The sequence below is a fragment of the Coenobita brevimanus genome, chromosome 18 (genome assembly GCF_032717465.1).
Source record: "Coenobita brevimanus isolate Jiangsu-jjx chromosome 18, ASM3271746v2, whole genome shotgun sequence".
NCBI classification, from domain to species: Eukaryota; Metazoa; Arthropoda; class Malacostraca; order Decapoda; family Coenobitidae; genus Coenobita; species Coenobita brevimanus.
Window position 1 is genome coordinate 12,122,220 of NC_136971.1, and position 12,005 is coordinate 12,134,224.

Genomic DNA, 12,005 nt, shown 5'->3' on the forward strand with positions numbered 1-12,005 from the left:
ATTCCCCATTCACACCCATCCCCATTCACTTCCAGTTCATTTAATCCTAACCCAATTCCTTTTCACTAGGTCAGTTTATCTGCCTAATCTCTCACTTTCAATAGTCGTCTCACTCAGTCTTAATTCCCCTTTCACCTTTTATTCGTGTTTCCTTTTTTCACGCCACTCTTCCCTTTTCTCTTTCTCTCTCGCCTTTTTCTTCTTTCTCTCCTTTCGTTCTCTCCTTCTTTCATCTTCTTTCTTTCCTTTTACTGTTCTTACCTTCCTCTCTCCCTGCTCTTCTTTCCTCTATTTTCAGTCATATACCCAGCATTTTCCACGTCACACCTTCACCCATTCCATCGATTATGTATCTTTTCTTATGTTATAACCATTTAATCACTGCCTTCCACCCACCCCCTACTGCTGTCTGCCCTTCCTTAAGACTTTTTGTATGATGAAATCCTTTGCATTTTAATTCCACAACGGCCAGACGCGTTCCTTGAGCTTGGCAAGAACCTTAGTATGGGAAGAGTTAAACAGAATTTGGATATACGTGTTTGCTATATCGTCTCTTGTACGTCAGTCTTGCCAGTTTGCGTTATTAAGGGAGAGAGAGAGAGAGAGAGAGAGAGAGAGAGAGAGAGATCCCATTTTGTGAGTGTTAAGCTCTACATGTTCACTCGTACTACCAAAAGCACTCTCTACGTCCCTCCATTCAGTCACTCGGCGCTTTTTAATGTAAGGGTCAATCCGGTATTATCCCCCTTCGAGGAAACCGACCTGTTTCCATGGCAGCACTTTCGAGATAGAATAATAGCAGTCACAGTTAGAGGATTCCCTTCTTTGACTTGAGAGTTTCGCCACCACACCACCAGGCTCCTCGTAAGTAATGTGTTATGCAGGGCAAGTCTCACTCAGGCCTACTATATATTCCTTGTACTCCTCTCTCACACACCTGGCTTTTCACACGGCACACAGTCACTCTTTAGTTACCTTGCACGCTCTCGTATTCACACACACACACACACACACACACACACACACACACACACACACACACACACACACACACACACACACACACACACACACACACACACACACACACACACACACACACACACACACACACACACACACACACACACACACACACACACACACACACACACACACACACCCTATACCCCTCACTATGACTGGCATGTGATTAAGAATTTCACAACTTTTTCAATTGAAGTTATTACACATATCAAACAGGGCGCGCTGCAAACGAGGCCCCCCTTCCCCATTTTCTACTTTTCGCTTCGTCTGTTCGTCACTGCTGATGAATTTGTGTGTGTTTTTTTTTGTATACATGACTGGTTCTGTGTGTGTGTGTGTGTGTGTGTGTGTGTGTGTGTGTGTGTGTGTGTGTGTGTAAAGGTAAGGGCTGATGATGGAGCTGGAGAAGGCAGAGACTGGGATGGAATGGCAGAGGAAAGTGGATGTTCATAAGCAGTGAGGGAGAGAGAGGGATGGCAAGATTAGATTCGAGATACAGGGCTAAGGAAACGGTAGGGGAGGCAGGGATTGAGGAATGGAGTGGGGAAGATACGTGTCGGGGAGGATTGTTAGTGGAGGTTGGGTGTTCTGGAGGAATGAGGAAGAGAGAGGGATGGATGATTTAAGATTCAAGTTAAGGGGTTCGGGAAAGAGTAGGGGGGTCAGGGGTTGAGGAATGGGGTGGGGATGATATAGGCTGGGGAGGGATGGTAATAGAGACTTGATGTTGTGAGGAAACTGAATTGGGAATTGGATAAATAAACTATAGCAGTGGGGATTTAAGAAGGGGTCAGGATGATAGATCTTGAGGAGGATGGATGCTGTAGGGAAGTGATGGAGGGAATTGGATGGACAGAGTCGAGAAGACGATAAAGAGAAAGGGTGAGGGAGGGCCGGGTTGGGAATGAAGAGCCGAGGAAGATGTTTGTTGAAGAGGCGTGGAGGGAAGAGTTTCAAGGACGAGTAATACCTCAAAAGGTCCTACGAAACATGCCGAGAAGGTGTGATATTTTGATGGATCAGAGGAGGGGTGATGGAGAATAAAGATTAGGGGGAATGGGTAGAATGGAAAGTATGTTGAATGAAGACGGAGAAGGAAGATGGATGGATAGATTAGAGGAGAGTTGGATGAAAGAGATGATCAAGATAATAAGAGAGGAAGGGGAGAGAGCTGAGACGAGGGACAGCATAAGGGAGCAGAGAAGAGACAGACACAGGTGTATTGAGGGTAAACGAAGGTAGATGAATAAACCAGTAATGAGGGGGATGAAGTAGGTAGACAAAAGAGAAGAGGGCACAGAGAGCTGCAAGAAAGACTGGAAAGGAAAATAAAGCAGAAGCTGAGTGGAGGGAGAATGTGGTGTAAAAGATAACACAATGAATCAAGTTACTTATTGTTTTTGTTTCTTCGTCCAAAGGATTTTATTTAATTTTGGGAAGGCCTGTGGTATTGGAGTGGAATGAAGGCAACATTTAATGCATGTAGGCTATTTTGAAAAGTCTCGTAAGTTGAATAATTTAGTATGAAGAGAGCAAGAGTAAGATAATGTGACGTCCTTAAGGTGAAGAAGTTAAGACTGAATAAGGAGCATTAAAGAGAAAGTGAAAAGGAGAACTGATAAGAGGGTTTAAGAATGGAACAGGACGAAACGAGAGAGAGAGAGAGAGAGAGAGAGAGAGAGGAAAAAGAGTGCCGCCATTCTTTCCTCTCGTTTTCCGCGTCAGTTTTTGGGGTGACTCTTTTAACTTCGTCACCCCGATGTGTTTCTCCGACATTTTTGCTTTCCATTGCTTGACTCTGATTTGACCCGGCAGATTTTTACGTGCCAAGGGAATTTTATGTGAGGCATTTTTATGTCTCTGCCTTTAACCGCCTCCTTTGTGAGCTCGTTTATTGGATTAAGTGTCTGTCTGTTTCATCGTGGCTTTATGAATATTTCCCTTTTTTGTATCAACTGTATTTTTCTTGCCTGTGTTATATGTCTGTCCGTTTCATCTTTGTGTTGTATTTCCCCTTTTGTATTCACCTTTCTTTCGCTATTGTTGTTTGTTCGCTTCTCGTTTGATGATTAAATTAGCTGAATTTTTAGCCAGCTAGAGTTCCTTTGACTTCATAATATTATAACTTTGGCATACCTATTGGGGCTGTTCATTAACTGCATTTTCTAACGTTATTTTTCACCTGTTTACCCTTTTTTTTGTCCATTTCTTTACCATTACTTTCTTCTTTACCCCATTATTTTTCTTTGTTCTGAATTTATTCCTAGCCAGTTGTTTGCCTTTCCCCATTTCTTTTCCTTTCATACCCTAATTTTTTCCAATGCTCACCCTTTACTGCTTCAGTTCTACCACATTATACACCACTTCTTCCCTAATTTCTGATCCACCTTTCTTATTTCTACCGTTTTTCTTAATATTATTAACCGTTCCCACCTCCAATCCTTTTCTTTTCCATTGCAATAATTTCCTTTCCTTTAGTTATTCATTTCTTCCCATTTGCACCCTGTTCCTAACCCCCCCCCCTTGTTTTTTCGCGCTTTAGCATTTCCCCCCCTTTACCACTCTAGGTTATTCCATTCCTGCCTCCTCTTTCTTCCATTTCATCGTCGATTTCCCATTAGTCTTCATTTCTGAATCATTTTGTCATTTTCTTTCACTTCTTGTTTCTCCAGTTTTTTTCTTTATTACATTTTACCTACCTCATATACATCATTTCCCCCTTTTTTACTCCATTTGTTTTTTTTATGCTTTTTCTTTTCGACGCCATTTTTTACCCCAGTCCTACCATTTCGTAATCCTGTTTCTTTCTCATTTCTCGTTTTTCAGCATTTATCCACCATTCTTTCTCATATTTTCTTATCTAGCGCCTCTGTCATATATTCTTTAACCAAAATTTCTATCCAATATATATATATATATATATATATATATATATATATATATATATATATATATATATATATATTTATATGTATGTATATGATATTGCTACTTCTTCCTCATGTGTCCATTTCCCCTGTATTTCTTTTCCATGTCTGCCTCTTATCCACGTTCTCCTAGTCTCCCCTTTCCCCTTATTTCCTCCTAATGATGTATCCTTTTCCCCTTGTGTCCCTTGTTCTTGTGGCTTCCGCATGCATCTCCTGTTCTGTAGCGTCTCCATGTTCACTGCTTTTCTTTCAAACAACCCCTTCCCCTTCCCTCACATCACCTTTCTGCCCGTGACCTCCCCTTCTTTTCCTCTTTCATTCCTGTCGCTTCCTCCCCCCCTCTCCCTTTCTTCTCTTACCTCGCCCCCCTTCCTTCCATCTCGCTCCCTTCCTCTCCCCCTCACTCCCACCATGAACCCGGACACTGGGGTCGAGGGTGGTGGCGCTCCAGACATAGTTTACACCACCTTTCACATACCAACCCGCCCCTCCCCTCCCCTCCCCACACCGATCTCCTTTCATTTTCACCTCCCTCTCCCCACCCCTTCCCTCTCCTGTCCGCTTTCATTCTTACCTTCCCCCTCCCCTTCTCTTTCCACATCATCCCCATCCTCTTCCCATTCCATTTTCACCTCTCCCTTTCCCTCCCACTAACAGCGCCCTTTTCATTTCAGCCCACCCTATTTCATCACACCCGACTCCACCCTCCCTTTCCTTGCCATTTCGTGCCTCATTCCAGCACAGTCTTACACCTCTTCATTTCACCAGTCCACCCATCCCCTCACCCTCCATCTTTCCCATTCCCTAGCCTCCCAATCCCTCCTTTCCCAACCTCAAGCCGTTCCTCTTCATCTCACCACACCCTACCCTACTCTTTTCAGCTCCACCTTACTCCTCCGTACCCCATCCCACCCACCCCACCCCCCACCCACCCCACCCCACATTAGTCATTCCAGCTCTTCCCCGTCCCATCTTTCCCTACACTGCTCGACCATAATTCACCCCACCACACCTCAGCTCACCGCATTATCACTCCCCATCCTTTCCCACTCACCCCATCTCACACTTCATCACCACCCATATTCACCATGCATTCTCTCTCTCTCTCTCTCTCTCTCTCTCTCTCTCTCTCTCTCTCTCTCTCTCTCTCTCTCTCTCTCTCTCTCTCTCATATCTTCATTCAACCCATCTCTCTCCCCTTTCTCCTTCCCTGCCTCACACACCGACTCCACATTACAGGAGAGGGTAAAGTCTTCATATCCTGGCCCAGACTCTTCTCATAAAGGTTCTGTTTCTTGTTATGGTGCCTCGCAGATCAATATATCACCCAACATTATCAGTCTCGGGGTGAGGACGAATGTGTTGCGTTGTCCTGGTCAGTCTTCTTTTTCTTCTGCTTGTGTGTCTTCACTTTAGTACTAGCTTCAGTAGAACAGTACTAGAATGTGGTCTTATAATAAGCTGCCGTGGCTGTCAGTTCATAAATACAAACTTTCTATTGACGTGCGACCGTAACCCGATGACTACTGTCCATTACCAACTCGATCCCTACTTCATTTTGAGCAGAGAGCCACGCGACACCTGTTAAACGCTGAATGTAAGCTTTTGATCCGGGCTCTGACATACTTCAATAGTGTGAGGAGGTGGGGGAAGGTAGGAAAGGATCACTCTGTCTATAGCTGTGGTTCGGTTAACAGAGTTCATATAGTGGTGGTGATTTATTATTATTATTATTATTATTATTATTATTATTATTATTATTATTATTATTAACAAAAGGGTCTTACATTCAGCCCAACATATCTTGGGAGAGGCAGGAGTCCGATGGGTTTCCTGGGCCCAGGGTTCCACTCTTAGAAGTCACGAGGTCCATAAGGGTTTTTTTTGCTGCAGCTCTGACTCATTGGGTTAGAGCGCTTCGCTCTGGCCGAAGGGTCGAAGGTTCGAGTCCACCCAAGGGTCATTGGTAGACATCAGGAAGGGCATCCGGTCATAAAGTGCTATATGCTCCAAATCTAAGTCCTCTACCCAGGCCAACGCCTTAGCCCTTATCGAATAAAAGGGACAGGGCGTAAGACCCCCCCAAAAAAAATCATTACTAGTTTTATTATTTTGTTAACAATTTTCATGTTTTTTTTTAATGCAAGGAAGAAGGAACCAAAGGCCAGAAGCCCGCAAACCGTTCCTTCCAAGAAAAATCTATCTATCTATTGCCAGACGCCTCAATCCCGTTTGGGGTGGCCACAAACAAATCGCCTCCAAGTCGCCCTGTCCCCCGCCATTTCACTCCCCTGCTCCCAACTCACACCCCCTTCTCTCATATACCTCTCCACCCCATCTCTCCATCTCATCCTCGGCTTCCCCCTCCCTCTTTCCCCCTCCACCTCACTCACATACACTCTCTTCGTCAGTCTTTCACCCTCCATCCTCTCCACATGGCCAAACCACCTCAGTGTGTTCCTCATAACGCTTCCTATCACATCCACATCAACACCACAACTCTCCTTTTGTATCCTCATTCGTCAGCCTGTCTCTCCATGTGACTCCACAGGCTCCTCTTAAATAACTCATTTCCACGGCTCTCACTCTTGACTTGTGTCCTTCCAACAACGTCCAAGCTTCACTTCCGTACGTTAGAGTTGGTATCACAATACTGTCATGTAGTAACTTTTTCACTTCCATGCTTACTTCCCTGTTTCTTATCACTGCTTTCAAAGAACCAGCAACCTTTCTTCCCTAATGTACCCTTTCAAGCACTTCACCCTCCAAACCTCCATCCTTACTCATCACACTACCCAAGTACTTAAACGTACTCACATTTTCCAATTCCTCACCATCCAACCTCGCTGTACATTCACTGACTTCACCTCTCTCAAAGACCATCACTTTACTCTTCCCTACATTCACCTTTAGATTCCGTTTCTTACACACTCTCTTAAACTCATCCACCAAGCCTTACAGCTCCCCTTCGTCTTCACTCAACAACACAGTATCATCTGCAAACAACAGTACAGGGAGTTTCCAAACACTATCCTCTCTCACCAGGGCCACTCCAACATCCACTACCCTACCTTGTACCTCTTTTATTACCCCATCCATGTACAGATTGAACAACCATGGAGACATGACACATCCCTGTTTCAACCCAACTTTCAAAGAGAAAAATTCACTTAGTTCACCATCCACACGCACTGCAGCCTTCGCACCATCGTACATACTCTTCACAGCATTCAACAACTTCCCATCTACTCCATATATTCTTAACACTTTCCACAATCCTAGTCTATCCACCCTGTCATATGCTTTCTCCAAATCCATGAAAGCCGCATACAACTTCTTTCCCTTCTCTAGAAACTTTTCCACTAAAGATCTGAGAATGAATATCTGATCTACACAACCTCTTCCCTTCCTAAAGCCTCCCTGTTCTTCTCCAACTAATTTCTCTGTTCTTTCTCTAACTCGGTCAATAAGTATCCTACCATACACTTTTCCTATTATACTAAGAAGACAAATGCCCCTATGATTACCACACACTTCTTTTTCCCCTTTTCCTTTGTACAAGGGAATTATTATACCTGACTTCCAATCCTCCGGGACTCTACCTTCCTCCCAGGCCAATCTGCACATCTTCCACATCCATTCTACTACTATCTCTCCCCCATGCTTCAGCATTTCACCACACACTCCATCAATTCCAAGAAAAAAAAAATGCAAAAGAGATCCAAATTCAAGCTCTGTTCATTTCGATATTTTCAACGCTAATTAATTAGACGACCTCACAACCATCATTTAGCTTGGTTTGTCAGCATATTAACCTTTGGGACACAAATTCAATTTTGCAGTATTACAACATTGCAGATCTGAGTTGGTACATTTTCATGGGTTATTACCTCTTGTCCCCAGTTACTCTATAATAGCTCGTAATTACTTGTTCAAGGGCGAGCTGTAATGCAGTGTACCGGTATAATGATTTACCTGTTGCTTTAGGTGGTGTTTGGTGAATTTAAATTTAGGTTTATCATCAGTATTTCCGTTGATATTAAGCATAAGATGCGTGGCTGAGTGACTTACCCATTCGAACACCTTTGATGATATTAACCTGGCCCTATTGATTTCGCTAACTAAGATGTAATTTTATCCCCGTGTTTATAGCCGCTTGAAATTATCAGTCTGTGAAAGTTACAGCAGTGTTTTCGGTTTTTGTGTGTCATATAGCAGCTTGGTGTTTGATTTTTATTTTGGCTTTTTACAGCATATTTGTATTCCCTACATATCATCCCCTTCCATGTTCTCTTTTATATTCTTCTTCGTCCCTGTTGCTCACTTACATCCCTGTCCAAGTTTCTTCTTTTATTTTTTTTTTTCTCGTTAATCTGCTCCCTTTCCACAACGACTACTCTCCCTGTTTTCTTTTTCATAACGTCTCCCCTTTCTAACATCTCTGCTGACTTTTCAATCTTTCTTTTTCTTGTACACTATCTCGCATCCCTTCATGGCATCCTTTTCTACTTTCCATTTTTACATCCTTCTCACACAGCCATTATACATCTCTTCCTAATGATCATGTTTATTTTTTCTTTATCTGTTGACGATTTCTTTCACCATAGGAAAGATGTTTCATGTTAGGTGGATTAGATATTCCTTCATTAATATCTTCAGTAAGAAAATTCTCCCCTAATTTACATATGATCGCCTGAACGTAGCAAGAATAACTGAAAAATGACATTCTCAGACTAAAGGAGCTAAGTTAGTAAAATTATAAGGAGGTTGGAGGTGATGAGAGCGCAGTTGCCTCGGTACCTGCCGGTATTTTCTTTTTCTTCATCAGTATACACGTACTGTAAGACAACTTAATTGAAGGTAGTAAGAACAAGATGAAAGGGAAAGAAGATTGACCTAGTAACAGCACAGAGATGAGGAGGAAGAGGAAGGGAAGAGGTTGGACGGAGGTAAAGTGAGGTGTGTGTGTGTGTGTGTGTGTGTGTGTGTGTGTGTGTGTGTGTGTGTGTGTGTGTGTGTGTGTGTATGTCCTTAGTAGGTGACAACAAATTATTTATTATCAAGTGTCCCCGGTGTAAGGTCCGATAATGGCGGGTGTGGGGCGACGTGTCCGGGGCCTCGCTCAGGGTATTACACGGGCTTTCATCCTTAAAACTGAGGGCCGGGTGGGGCGGGGTTGGGATGGGGAGGAAATGGGGGTGGGGGGTTTGAAAAGGTGAGTAGGTAGAGGGATGAGAATGGCGAAGGAAAGGGTAAAAGGTGAGTAGGGAGAGAGGGAGGAGAATGGTGAAGGGAAGGGTGAGGGTAGGGAATGGGGAAATCAGAAAGGAAATGTACCTACATGAGAGGAGGAGAGCTGGAAAGAGGGGATAGAATATAGATGGGATAGGATGATAAGGAAAATAAAGAGCAAGAATAGAAAGGTGAGAAACAGGAACGAGAAGAAATAACAGTGATGAGAAGGGAAGGGATGGAAAAGGTGAAAGAAAAGCAAATGCCTTAATGAATGGCAAAGGTGGGTGAGGGGAAAGATTGTAGAGTCAGGAATATAAGAAAGCTCTCGTGACTAAAAATGAAAATTGAGTAGGGTGGGGAGGAATGGATGAAAAGATTGATGGAAGGCTTGGGGACAGCGACTGAAAATTGAAGATACAAATATGAAAGCTAAAGTAGAGGAAAGGCACAGATATTTAGAGTAAGAGCAGGTCGAGAGCAGATGAAGGCAGGAAGTAACAGTATAAGAAAAAATATTGAACTAATTTGAGCTTTAGTTGCAATGGAAATGCGAGGTTAAGAGGAAATAGGGAGAGATGAGGAGATGAGAAATGAAAGGTGAGTTAAAGAGTTGAAGGGAGATAAAGAGTGAAAGGAAAGATGAAGGGAAAGGTCAAGAGATGATAATTATGAGAGATGAAAAGATAAATACGATGGTAGGACTGAAGAGGGAAGAGGAGAAAGAGATGACAAGAGAGGAGAAGAGTGAGAGGAGAGAGAAACAGAGAAGGAAAGATGAATGGAGTAGGAGAAACAAGGTATAGGAGAACAGATTTTACGATTTAGGGACAGTGCTATTCCCTTCATAGTGGTAGTGGTGATGGTGGCGATGGTAGAGATGATGGTGATGGCTGTCGTAAAGCGTTGATTGCAATGATAGGAGAGAGATAAGGAGAGAGATGAAGGTATGTCGGTGAGTGATGATGATGGTATTGCAGTGAGTAGGCTGGATAAAAAGGTATGATGATAATAGTGATCATGATTATGGTATAACAGTCATGGTAGAGGGACAAGAATTACTTTAATGAAATGTTGATGGTGATGATGTTGTTGCTGGTGGTGCTTTAGTGATATTAATGGTCATTGTGATGGGGTCATGATAGTGAGGTGTTTGTGTTAGGAATGATAATGGTTATAGGAATGATATTGTTATAGTAAATGAAACAAAACGTGAAAAATTTATTATGGCCTTTGTGAAAAGGGAGTCGAGATCTTGATGATGATTATGTATGATGGTAGAGGTGATTGTTATTATGACGATATTGGTGGTAGGTTTTGAAATTAGTGATGATGGTAGTGATGATTGTTATGGTGGTGATGATGGTGGCCACGGTTTCTTTGGACATGACCGCCATGGCTTTATCAGTCGATATCCGGGTTTGTCTGTTTTTAACCCCTTCAGTGCGACGGTAGTTTACTGTATATAGCATTCGTGTTACTGAAACCAGGCGATTTTGATCAGCTTAAGTCTCTAGTAGTAAAGGAGTTAGTCTCTAGTAGTAAAGGGGTTAATGAAGTCTATTAGCTCTTTCAAGTAAAAAAAGTCTCTGTAACGTAAAATCATCAGACAGCAAAAACAGAACAGAAGAGACGCCCCGGGGCAGGAAGGTCATGTAACTGCCTGCCAATAGAGTATACTGTAAATAGTGCATACTTGCCAAGATATCTATCTATCTATCTATTGCCAGACGCCTCAATCCCGTTTGGGGTGTCCACAAACAAATCGCCTCCAATTCGCCCTGTCCCCCGCCATTTCACTGCCCTGCTCCCAACTCACACCTCCCTCTCTCATATACCTCTCCACCCCATCCCTCCATCTCATCCTCGGCCTCCCTCTCCCTCTTCCCCCCTCCGCCTCACTCACATACACTCTCTTCGTCAGTCTTTCACCCTCCATCCTCTCCACATGGCCAAACCACCTCAGTGTGTTCCTCATAACGCTTCCTATCACATCCACATCCACACCACAACGCTCCTTTATATCTTCATTCGTCAGCCTGTCTCTCCACGTGACTCCACAGGCTCCTCTTAAATAACTCATTTCCACTGCTCTCACTCTTGACTTGTGTCCTTCCAACAATGTCCAAGTTTCACTTCCGTACGTTAGAGTTGGTATCACAATACAATCATGTAGTAACTTTTTCACGTCTATGCTCACTTCCCTGTTTCTTATCACTGCTTTCAAAGAACCAGCAACCTTTCTTCCCTGCTGTACCCTGTCAAGCACTTCACCCTCCAAACCTCCATCCTTACTCATCACACTACCCAAGTACTTAAACATACTCACATTTTCCAATTCCTCACCATCCAACCTCGCTGTACATTCACTAACTTCACCTCTCTCAAAGACCATCACTTTACTCTTCCCTACATTCACCTTTAGATTCCGTTACTTACACACTCTCCCAAACTCATCCACCAAGCCTTGCAGCTCCCCTTCTTCTTCACTCAACAACACAGTATCATCTGCAAACAACAGTACAGGGAGTTTCCAAACACTATCCTCTCTCATCAGAGCCACTCCAACATCCACTACCCTACCTTGTACCTCTTTTATTACCCCATCCATGTACAGATTGAACAACCATGGAGAAATGACACATCCCTGTTTCAAACCAACTTTCAAAGAGAAAAATTCACTTAGTTCACCATCCACACGCACTGCAGCCTTCGCACCATCGTACATACTCTTCACAGCATTCAACAACTTCCCATCTACTCCATATATTCTTAACACTTTCCACAATCCTTGTCTATCCACCCTGTCATATGCTT